This window comes from Chenopodium quinoa, unplaced genomic scaffold (genome assembly GCF_001683475.1).
Source record: "Chenopodium quinoa cultivar QQ74 unplaced genomic scaffold, ASM168347v1, whole genome shotgun sequence".
In the NCBI taxonomy this organism is placed as follows: domain Eukaryota; kingdom Viridiplantae; phylum Streptophyta; class Magnoliopsida; order Caryophyllales; family Amaranthaceae; genus Chenopodium; species Chenopodium quinoa.
The window spans coordinates 4,089,227-4,101,633 of record NW_018744026.1 but is presented as its reverse complement, the minus strand read 5'-3'; the positions used below and the strand labels follow the sequence as shown (position 1 = coordinate 4,101,633).

At 44.2% G+C, this 12,407-nt stretch overlaps 1 long non-coding RNA gene across 1 annotated transcript in view; it reads left to right on the top strand.

Moving 5' to 3' along the window:
• LOC110690296 overlaps positions 1-9,328 on the top strand; it is an 84,271-nt gene extending 74,943 nt beyond the window's left edge. Inside the window, exon 3 of the long non-coding RNA XR_002505062.1 lies at positions 9,307-9,328. This is a non-coding gene — a long non-coding RNA (uncharacterized LOC110690296). The remainder of the gene's footprint in view (positions 1-9,306) is intronic.
• The last annotated feature ends 3,079 nt before the right edge of the window (positions 9,329-12,407 follow it).

The window sequence follows — 12,407 nt, the reverse complement described above, 5'->3', positions numbered from 1 at the left end:
GCCGTCTGGGTCTTCGCAAACTAGGCGAAGAAATTTGCAAGGGTTGCCAAGAAGACCCACGTAACACTGCGTCTGGGTCTCGCAAAACAAAGAAATTTGCAAGGTTGCAAGAAGACCCCACCGGTAACACTGCCGTCTGGGTCTTCGCAACTAGGCGAAGAAATTTGCAAGGGTTGCCAAGAAGACCCACCGGTAACACTGCCGTCTGGGTCTTCGCAAACTAGGCGAAGAAATTTGCAAGGGTTGCCAAGAAGACCCCACCGGTAACACTGCCGTCTGGGTCTTCGCAACTAGGCGAAGAAATTTCGACCCAAAACCAAACCGGATGGCGTCTGGGTAATTGCCCCTGGATAGCGGTCTGGGTTTTTGCAAGCCAGGCGACTATCCATATGATATAGCTCGAATATACACTAAGTGCCAACATTAGATTCGGGAGCCAGTCGGTTTATACTGAATTACCGGTCGGGACTTCGCAAAAGAATCACGCTAGATTAGGATGTCCATTCACCGGTTGGGCTTTTGCAAGCATACCCCTGAATGAATTATGGCCTAGACCAAATGTTTAGGCCTGCTCTTAGAGAGTCAGGCGGCGGTACTGAGTACCGGCTGTCCTTCCAAAAAGTGAGCCGGCTGCAAGTTTGGGGTTGCTAGCCTGCCTTTTTTTGGTGCGAAGGATCGTCAGGCGGATTTGACCGCCTGTGTGATCGCTTAGAACAATTTACCACCAAATGGGAGATGTTCTCTTCGATGAATTCACCCGTAGGGGTGTCACCGGATGATTTTAGGCCTTCTCTTACAGAGTCAGGCGGATTTGTCCAAAAAGTGAGCCGGCTGCAAGTTTGGGTTGCTAGCCTGCCCTTTTTTTGGTGCGTAGGATCGTCAGGCGGATTTGTCCGCCTGTGTGATCGCTTAGAACAATTTACCACCCAAATGGGAGATGTTCTCTTCGATGAATTCACCCGTATGGGTGTCACCGGATGAAAAAATTAGTTACTGGTGCCGCTTGTGGTAGGCACAAGACATGGCGGCTGTATACAAAATTGAATGTAATTCTCATTAATCATTTGAAAATTTTTAAAAGATGTACAATGCTTAGAAGTAGTATTTTTTGAGGTTATCTACATTCCAAGTTCTAGGCAACTTTCTTCCGTCTGGAGTTTCCAGGCTTTAAGTGCCGTCTCGTACTTCTTCAAAGATTCGGTAGGGTCCCTCCCAATTTGGGGTTAATTTGCCTTGTTCATTGGCCCTACCGGTTGCCTCCATTTTGCGAAGCACAAAATCTCCTTCTTTCAAAGGTCTTTTACGAACCCGCTTGTTGTAGGCTCTAGTCATACGCAGACGGTAGATCTCATGACGCAAGGCAACATTCCCCCTTCGCTCTGGAAGAGCGTCTAATGCCAACCGCATGGCTTCCCAGTTAGCCTCCTCATCATATAACATAATGCGTAGAGTAGGCTCATAATGTTCAATGGGAAGAACTGCTTCAGTGCCGTATGTCATGAGAAATGGGGTCTCACCGGTTGCCCCCTTTTCGGTTGTCCGGATAGCCCAAAGGACATGAGGTAATTCCTCTGCCCATAGTCCACCGGCTCTTTCTACTTTCTTCTTTATCCCGTCTGAGATCAACTTGTTAAAAGCCTCAACTTGACCGTTTGCCTGAGGACGGCCAACGGATGCAAAACAATGGGAAATTCCTTGGTCTCCCAACCAGGTCTTCAGGACAGGCGTTTCGAACTGCGGTCCGTTGTCGAAAACCATGGACATTGGAACCCCGAACCGGGTGATGACGTTTCTCCAGATGAAAGAAATCACGTCTTTCGTTTTAATCCCTTTTACCGCCTCTGCCTCAACCCATTTGGTGAAGTAGTCTACTGCTACAAGAATGTAGCGGCGGCCGCCTGATGCAGGCGTATAAGGTCCCAAAATGTCCATGCCCCATTTAGCAAACGGAACCGGACTATGGATTGCCGTGAGTTATGTTGCCGGTTGATGTATAAACTTAGCGAATTTTTGGCACTTGTCGCATCTCTTTACTAGATCCATGGCATCCGCTTCAAGAGTGGGCCAGAAGTACCCTTGCCGTCTGGTTCTTCTGGCCAGGGACCTGCCGCCAATATGCGAGGCACAAAACCCCGCGTGCAGATCTTCCAAAACTTCTCTCCCCCTATCCGGGGTTACACATTTCAAAAACGGCTGCAGGTATCCCTTCCGGAGGAGTTCCCCTTGATGCATAACAAAACTTGAAGCACGCTTCTTGAGCGCTGATGCTTCTGAAGGGTCATCCGGCAAGGTACCATCCGTCAAAAAGGACCGGATGGGATCCATCCAGGTAGCGGTTCTGTCCAAGACTCCAATGGGATCATTCTGAATACTTCGTTTTTCAATGACTTCCCAAAAGACCGTCCTAGGAGCATCACCGGAGGCTGATGATGCCAACTTTGAGAGGGCATCCGCCTGATTGTTTTCAGACCGGGGCACCTGTCGCAGATGAAATTCATCGAAGGACCCAACCTCCTCTTTGACCGCCTGCAAATATTTGATCATAGCCGGATGGGTGGCTTCGTAGTCACCAAGGTATTGGCTAACGATCAGCTGTGAATCTGAGCAGGCGTCGACCTTTCTTGCACCGGCTGCCTTACACATGCGCAATCCGGCTAGCAGGGCTTCATACTCTGCCTCATTGTTGGAGGCTTGGAACTTAAACCGTAGTGCATATTCAAACTTATCCCCTTCCGGGGAATGACAGATAACACCTGCACCACTGCCGTTCACCGTAGAGCTGCCGTCTACAAATAACTTCCAGACCTGATCAGGGTTTTCCGGGTGCACCGGCCTGGTCATCTCGACAATAAAGTCGGCAAACGCCTGACCTTTCACTGCCCGCCTGGGTTCAAAATTTATCTCAAGGCCTTGTATTTCAACAGCCCACTTGATCATTCTACCGGATGACTCTATAGCAGTCATCGTACGCTTGAGCGGCTGATCTGTGTATACCACAACCGGATGTGCCAAAAAGTAAGGCTTCAACCGCTTGATTGCTACGAATAAGGCCAACCCAAATTTTTCGATCATGGGGTACCGGAGCTCAGCATTTTTTAAGACATGGCTGATGAAGTACACCGGCAGCTGAATGCCGTCTCTCTCAGCGAGGAGAACGGCACTAAGGGCGTGATCAGAGACGGCTAGGTACATGTACAGAACCTCCCGGGGTAGGGGGCTCACTAGCCTTGGCAACGAATGCAAGTGCTGCTTAAGCCTCTGGAATGCCGCCTCTGCTTCTTCACCCCATTCAAACCTTGACCTTTTCCTGATTGCCTGAAAGAAATAGAGGCACTTGTCACCTGACCGGCTGAGGAACCTCCCAATGCCACCAGACAACCGGTCAACTTCTGGACTTCTTTTACAGTGCGGGGAGACTTCATGTCAATTACCGCCTGTATTTTGTCCGGATTAGCTTCGATGCCTCTTTGGTCAATCAAGAATCCGAGAAACTTCCCAGACTCAACACCAAATACGCATTTCTTTGGGTTAAGCATGACCCGGTGCCGCCTGAGTGTGGTGAAGGTTTCTCGCAGGTCTGCTAGGTGATCCGTCTGTAGCTTGGATTTGACTATCATGTCATCGATATACGCCTCTACATTCCTGCCAATCTGGTTGATAAAAACGGTGTTTATCATGCGCTGAAATGTAGCCGGTGCATTCTTCAACCCAAACGGCATCACCGTATAGCAGAATAACCCCTGATCAGTGACAAAAGCCGTCTTCTCCTGATCTTTCTTCCAGAGAGGTATTTGATGGAAGCCGGAATAAGCATTCATAAAGCTCATTAGCGCATGGCCGGCTGTTGAGTCGACTAGGCATTCAATCTTTGGAAGCGGGTAGCTATCTTTTGGGCATGCTTTGTTCAGATCTGTGTAATCCACACACATCCGCCAAGTACCGTTCGGCTTCTTTACTAGAACGACATTTGCCACCCAATCCGGGTAGTAGCATTGCCTAATGAATCCAGCATCCAACAGCTTTTTGACCTCAGCCGCTGCCGCTTGAGATCTTTCTCCACCATGATCCCTCTTTTTCTGCCTAACCGGCTGCTTTTTGGGATCTACGGCTAGCTTGTGGACAGCAAGATCCGGGCTGACGCCTGGCATCTCTTCCACTTCAAAGGCAAAGATGTCTTTGAATTCCTTCAGCAGCTGGAGCAAACCTTCTCCCAACCGTTCGAAGGCTACCGTCCCGACCTTGACTGTTCTTTCAGGACGGCTGTCATCTAGGATGACATCAAGGCAGTCACCAGCCGGCTGAGGTCGTTGGTCATCTGACCTTTCCCCGGCTAGTGATTGCTATTTCTCCTTTTTGACGGGTGCCAGTTGGTCCGCCTTTCTTTTCATACCGGCTGCCCTTGGAGCCGGGACTGCTGGATCGCAGTTATCAATATCTATGGGCTCGCCCTGGCCGGCTGCACCCACAGTTGTCTTGACGTTAGAGAGATAGCACTCTCTTGTCGTCTTCTGGTCCCCGCTTAGGGCACCGACTGTACCATCATCCTTTTGAAATTTGACCAACATGAGGGACGGGATGATGACAGCCTTAGATGCGTTGAGGGTAGGACGGCCAAATATCATGTTGTAGGCGGATAACTCCTCCACAACTAAAAACTTGACTATCATGTGGCGTCCTTCCCCCTTTTCACCCAGCCGGATCGGAAGATCTATGCTTCCCACCGGATGCACTACTCCACCCCCAAAACCGACTAGTGGGTGAGGAGCCTGGTGCATGTTACCGGATGTGTACTTGAGCTTGGTCAAGCACTGATAACTGATTAGGTCAGACGAGCTCCCGGTGTCTATTAGGATCCGGCCAACCTTCTGGTTGGCAACCTTGCACTCGATAACGATGGGGTCATCATGAGGCCGCCTGACCTTGCCCCGGTCCTTTTCAGAAATAAGGACCTCAGGGAAGCTGTCTTTCGACGCCTGGCCCTCATCCACTGAGTTGACCAGCTTCCTGATGTTGTCTTTGGTGCCCCGGATGGTGGGACCCCCTCCGGCAAAACACCCTGCTATGGTGAAGATGGTCTCTTCATCCGTCTCGGAGTTTACTGGGCCGGTTTTTGCCGCCTGCCCTTTCTTGGCCTGGGTATTACCCTTAGCCTTGGGTAGATAGGATTTTAGGGCCCCCTCATCTGCTTGACGGTCCAATAGCCGCCTGAGGCTATAGCAGCCATTGGTGTCGTGGCCAACATCCTCGTGGTATTGGCAATACTTGCTCTTGTCCCGTTTATTCACGGGGCTTTTCATTTCAGCCGGCTTGTCGAGAGACATCCGGTCTTTGATTTCCAGGAGGATGGTGGAGCAATCTTTTGTGAACTCGTATTTGGGGACATATGGTTCTGACTTCCGCCTGATCTTCTAGGCCGGCTGATCTGATCGGTCAGCTGCCCAGACCCCTTTTCTCTTTTCTTCCTTTATTGCCGGCTGATGCTGTTGCCGGCTCTCTTTTTTGTCAGACTTTTTATAATCTGACGGCTGCTTGACAGCACAAAGCTCCGTCGCCTGTATATAGGCTTCAGCTTCAATTAACGCCTCTTGGAGGGTAGCAACCCTCTTCCGGACGAGGTCAAACTTAAAGGTCGACCCATCCTTCAGACCTCGAAAGAAGTCTGTATAGGCCACTTCGTCTGATAGTCCTGGAATCTGAATTCTCATCAGATTGAACCGTCTGACGTACGACCGGAGGCCCTCCCGGTCGCCCTGCTGTATTGCCCCTAGGTCGAGGCTAGTCTTTTTGGCAGGAATATTCATTGAGAAATTTGACGTAAACAAGTACGCCAAAGTTCGAAAGCTGTTGATGCAACCAGCTGGTAGGTTACCAAACCACCGTTGGGCTATGCCCTTGAGGGTAGCCGGGAAGCATCGACACCAGACGGCATCATCTAACCCCTGGAGGTACATGAGGTTAGAGTAGGCCATTAGATGGTCTTCTGGGTTGGTGGTGCCATCATAGGCCCCCACCAAAACATTCTTGATCTTAGGCGGCTGTGCCGCCTGGGTTATCTCTGGTGAGAACGCCGTTGGCTGTTCCCCCAAATTTAGCAGGCGCAGCTGCCAGTCCGTGGGTTGGAACGGCTGCTGCGCTTGCCCACCGAAAAGACCCGGTGACATGAAAGGGGATCCACCCAACCCATTCGGTGTGCCGAATAGGCCAGGCTGGATCACTTTGGGTCCAGACCGGGCAGAAGCTTCGCCCGTCTAGCTCCTAAGGTTCGTTCCCGTACGCCTGTGTGAGACGTCATGGAAACTGTTCGGGAAGGTCGACGTTGAGGCCGACGCAGACGCCTGACCTCGCTTCTCTTGGAGAAATGTGCGGGCGTCTGAGAATGTTTTCTTGGAGCCATCCGGCTGTACGTGCCGGATGGCCTTTCGCAGCTCCCCTTGAGGAAAACGGAGTCTGCTTGGATCAAACCTTAAGCCCTCCCCCTCCTTTGGCTTGGGATGAGGGGTAGGGACTCGTTTTTTGACCGCCTTCTTTCCAGAAGGCTTCTTTGCCGGCTGACCCTTCTTTTGAGTAGCTGACCGGATGAGGCTCTTGATCTCACCCTTGAAACTATTCATGAAAGACATGAGTTCGTTTCTTGTAACGGGGGCTGAGCCCTCCACCGTTTGGGCAATTCCAGCCGGTTGCCCGGCTGGGTTGTTGGGAGCAGCTTGGCTGATTTCCCGTTCTCTTCTATCTTTAGCACGAGGGTGCTTTGTTCTGAAAGACCCATCCGGGGCCACATATGTTTCAATTTCGTCGCCACTTTCATGGTCCGTCTGGACCTCAGGCTCGACCACAGGCCGTTTGCCCTGATTCGGTGACACAGTATCAGAAGTCATCTTAGAAGTACTCTCCCCACAGACGGCGCCAAATGTTTCGGGGTTTTTTGATGTGTCCTGCGGGAGAGTTACAATTCCGAGAATGCCCTTCGACGCCTGTGCCTGCAAAATCATGAAGACTCCTGGGGGTAGGAGCTCCGCCTCCGACGATCAAGTTAGTAAAGATACGGGAGGTAGAATGCACGTAATGTGGAAGTTACTTCTCGCGTAATGGGAGAATTCCGCAATTAATATTTCTCGGGGTAAGTGTGTTTCTTTTTGAGGAGTATTCAATGTGATCAACAAATGTTCCAGCCCCCATTAATGAGGGTCCTTCCACTATTTATAGTGGGGAAGGGATGGTTCCCCTTTTAGGGTTTAGAGGACACGTGTCAGCAGAGGATTGGAGCCCTGCTGACCAACGGCTGGATGCCACGTGTCACTAGGCCATTGGGCCACGTGTTTAGGGTATTTTTACCCCAAACACTAGGTGTATCTAGGTCTTGTGAATGCGGAATTTTTGTATTTGAGAAAAGGCTAGTTTAGAAAAGAGAGAAGTTTATATCAAGAATTTATTGATGAGAGTTGGTGAGTGAAAACAGAGTTTTTAGAAGACTATTTATAGAGAAAATCAGCCAAAAAGATAGAAAATTGAAACAGAGTTCTGACGCGCAAAAATAAGGTTAGCGCTAGACACAGACATTAGCGCCAGGCGCTAATGACTGGCGTTTGGCGCTGATTAAATTTCTGACGCCTTTTCTGAAAACAGATATAAATTAACCGTACAGGAGGATAAAATCGTATTTTCCTCAAAAACATTCTTTTATTTTGATTAAAACTCTCAAAAGTTAGCAAAACTCAATTTATCAATGCTAATTGAATTAGGAATGAAAAGAATCTTCTAGAAGAATCTAGAACACTAAAACCATCCCTAATTCCATTAGGAATGATAAATCCATATTAGGCCCTCCCCTAGATCATTGGGCCGCATATAAGGCTCAAACCGGGCCCAATTTAGTAATTTTGCCATAACTTCTTCAATATTCATCGGAATTGGGCTTATAATATATCGTTGGAAAGCTCTTTTCAAACCCTATCCAATTACACTACTATTGGACCCATATCATGAACCAACCAAACTGGATTGGCTGTTTTCTTAAAATAGGTTTTCAAAAACAGAGAGAAAAGAAATTAAAACTATCTGCAACACTAGACTTTCCACACTTTCACTTCATTCGATTATGATTCAACGTGAAAGGTACTCATCACTGGGTTTGGTTTTGGGGAGACACAAATGGGTGTCTACAGGTCTATATTGTCTTTTGGTGAAGCAATTTAGCCTATCTGGAAATCTATGGTTGATCTAGAATGAGAATAGAAGTTGATGATGGTTTTTTTGGGTGGAACTATGCATATAGCCCAGCATGGCATAGTTTTAATTATGGTTATAAGACCTGTTGCCATTTTTATTGCTTGTTATACAACTGAGTTTAATATCTATAAAAGCTTTTTCAAGGCATCTTCTTAGACCTCGTTGTTTTATCAGATTGGGCTAAAGTAGATTGAGTCGTTGAGTTAGTACGCATAATTACAATATGAATGTGGGAATTATCAATACAGAGCCCTGTGCTCCGACTGTGAAAGAAGTCTCACCGCGTTGTGGGGAAAGCTTGCGTCTGAGATTCTGATGCAAAACTGGGACATTGCGCTTTAGGAGCTTAATCGTACGAAAGAGATAATTGATTCTAAGGTCTTAATCTCTGTTCTTATCTTCTTTTTTTGTTGAGAATTAATATTTAGTATGTTTGCGTTTTTGTTAATCAATTTATTTTGCAGGCTTTATCGTCACCTTTGAGTTGTATCAAGTACAGAGCTAGATATTGCTGATGCACTGGAGCTTATTCATCTCTTTTAACCATGACAATAGCAAGACTAATAATTTATCAAGCAGGACATGTAAGTCACTAAGTTGATCATTATATATCTGTTCCATTAAATTTATTTTATTTATCTGTTTCCATTTGCTCTTGTCGTTTAAGAATCTCTGTTGACTGTTACTAATTTAAATATTAATTTCTAAACCAATATACACTTTATAACTATGTATGTGAAGCGAATGTTTCTTAATATAGTGGCATAGTGACATAGTTCTCTATATGTGCCTGAAAATTCGGCATATTTATCCCCAAAATGAACATGCAACTTTATCTTGCAGGTATCTTAATGTTATTCAAACAATTTCTCCTCATCTTTTGCGTTATCTTGCATCTACATTCATTCTATAATAGCATTAAGTAAGAAATAATCTTTACAAATATTGTTTATTTAAGAATTCTGCTGAACTTTTTTCCTTTACTTTCCTTTTGCTTAACATAGCCTTTTTTTGTCAAATTTGTCATATATTTGCTTAAATTTATTTTTCTTGCTGAAGTGAGCTTCTTTGATTGTCAAGATTATACTACAAGAAGTGCCCTGGCTAGATAGTTGAGAATTCAGGGCATTGGAACTAGTACTTGGACTTCGTTCTGATTACCAGAAGCCGAGTTATTTCCATTTGCAGGACACGGGAATGACTCTGAGGTTACCGAGTTATTTCCATTTGCAGGAGACGGGAATGACTTTGAGGTTAGTTGTGAACCACCTAGCTTAGTAGGAGATTCAGCTCTTGCTCTGGCGAAGTAACAAGCCATTTTGGCTCAGACAGCAACAAGAAAGCTTCTAGATGGCCATTTGCAGGAGACAGGAATGACTCTGAGATTGTTTACTTATTCATCATATATAAAAATGGCCTGTTTGTGCACTAGGGTTTACTAAATTTTGTAATCAATAGCATTTTGGACTTCTCAATAGGAGAGTTTATAATTAGTATACAAAATTGGATTTGATGATATGTTTGATAATATGTTTGTGGCATGAAATATTTGGATTTGTTATAAATTATTATAATAATTTGTATGGTAAATGGAAAGAAGAATAGGGGTATTTGTAACTAGCACCTGAAATGCTAGTAACAAATGCCCCTAATTTTTTTGTCTTATTCGGAGATTATTTGTAACGAGCATTGTAATTGCCTGTTACCAATAACTACTTATTCGTAACGGACACTTACAATGTGCCCATTACGAATAAATTATTATTTGTAACAGACGGTGCCCGTTACGAATAACAATGGCCAACCGTAACGACCGTGCACGTAACGGATGCTGCCCGTTACGGATGGGCCCTTTTTGCCTGTTACAGATGGCCTTTTTTCCACTAGTGAGTGTGAAAAATTTGTTATTTGTTGCTTCCAATTACTAAAGATTCAATCTTTAGTTGTTTTAAGTGATTGAAACTTTGAGATACTAAATTAAATGAATTTTTGGTTGAACTTTTGATTTAATCATGTATTAAGTTGATTGGAATCATAAAGTTTGAATCTTGTGATAGAAATTTCATTCAAATTCATATTGGAAGATATAATTTTCAAGGATTCACAAGTGTTTAAGTTGGAATCTTTAAATTGAACTTTGTGTTTATATTTCCAACTCCCTTTTATTTTTGTCAAAATATCATGATTAATTTAAATTAATAGTGAGTTATTGCCCTTATTATTTTTTATTGCACCAAGTTAAACCAATTTTATTAAAGAATGGTTCTTGGAAATAATTTTGGTTATATGCACCTTAATGAATTTTTTGACTTGTTTAATTTTTCATTTTTGCTCATTAAATTAATTATAAAACTAATTTAGAATTAATTATATGTCACTCAAAAATTGAGCTGGAAACCCGAAGTTGTGGCACGCAAATCGAGAGTCGGGCTGTATAGCAACTCACATGTAGCTCAAGTGGGTTGCCCGAACTTGCATGCGGCCTAGGTGCGTAGCTGCTGCATGTGCTGACATCATGGCACGCCATTACAGGGGCCAAGGGCAGCAGCATAGTTTTGTGCGCGCGCACCATGTGTGCAACTATGTGGCTGGTCGTAGCTAGCCATGGCTGGTGCATGCATTGAGCATGGTATGTGTGTGTTGCTTGGTTCTTGGTGGAAAGGGGCAAGCAGCCTTAGTGTATGTGCCTAGCATCAGGTAACCCGTAGCAAATGCTACTTGGCTTGGCCTAGCTAGTGCTATGTGGGGGCGATGGAGGCATATGCACCAAGTTGTATCGTCCAAGGTTGCTAGACAATCTTGGCTTGCATGTGGCACATACTTAGTGAGTGAGCCACTTGAATGCGGTTGGCTTCATGTTTGCTGTTATTTATTTTTTCCGTTTTAATTATTTTATAAATTTCATTTTGTTTTATTTATTTTAATAAATGTTGGAGGCTAGGCCTCGGTTTTTAAGCGACATTTGCAAAATTTAATTTTGGCAAATATTTGGGTTTACCGGCTTAATTAATTGGATTAATTAAGATGGATGCGAAATTTAGTGGGAGCTTTAATTATTAATTGCGCTAAATTACATATACAATTAAACAACCTTGACTACTTTTAATTAGACATGTTAATTGGATTAACGACCTAAATTAGTTACTAGTTTTCGCGCATTTTATACATTGTTACTTGTTTTGTCGTTGCAAAATGCATGGGACATTCACAAATAGTGAATGGATGAATGGAATGTGTATTCTCTGACATGTTTTATAAAATGGCTAGTAGTGGGGCCTGACTAAGATAGAAAATACGGACTGCAATTCGTGATGTATTTTTGTAAATCTTAATACAGTTTGCGAACCGTTGAGTATTTTTGTACCTTAATATTTAGATTAGTCCAAATTGTAGATACTAGTATTTGGATATTTATGGTCATGTCTTGAAGACAGAGGTTCTTTTAAGACGAAGCTATGAAGTTGCAAAAGTCGTCCCTTGAAGACTTGAAGACTCAAGGGGTCATTCTAGTTACCAAATGCATCTTTATTAATGTTTTTGATATATATATTTATGAGTATTTATATATAAATATATGTTAGATGCAAGCTTAGGATTTCGAATGTTGTGATGATTAATTAACTTCGCTTAAATCAACCAACATAGAAACCCTAGGTCACTAAAAAATTGAGTGAAATTGCCATTCCATAACAACACTTATCGACCTATTGTTAGTAGTGATGGGCTATGCCAAAGCGAGTTATCACTATTACTCCCTAGGGTACATAAGGCATACCGGGTATGCAAGTTGGTTTTGGTTGTACTCAACTATATGAGTGATGGAGTCATAACATATTGTGGCAAAGTGGATAAGTTGTTGAGAGAGCATTAGATGCGACAATTTATCCAACCAAGAGTGGCTTGGAGCATTAGCAAAGCGTTTCTTACCTTAGGAATTGAGTGTTAATATAAGCAAAAGCATGCTTAACCACACTTTGTTTCTTTGGATCTTGGAATCGACTTATACTCACCAAAAATGGGGACAACTTTAATGTGTGAATAAGACGTTAAAATAAGTTTGATTAAAATGTATGATTTCAATCTTATTTAAAGTATTGTGAATGGTTTTTCATTTCAAATTCTTTCATTTGTAGAATCATGTCATCAAATAACTCAAACAACCAATTCTCATTACGCTCAAT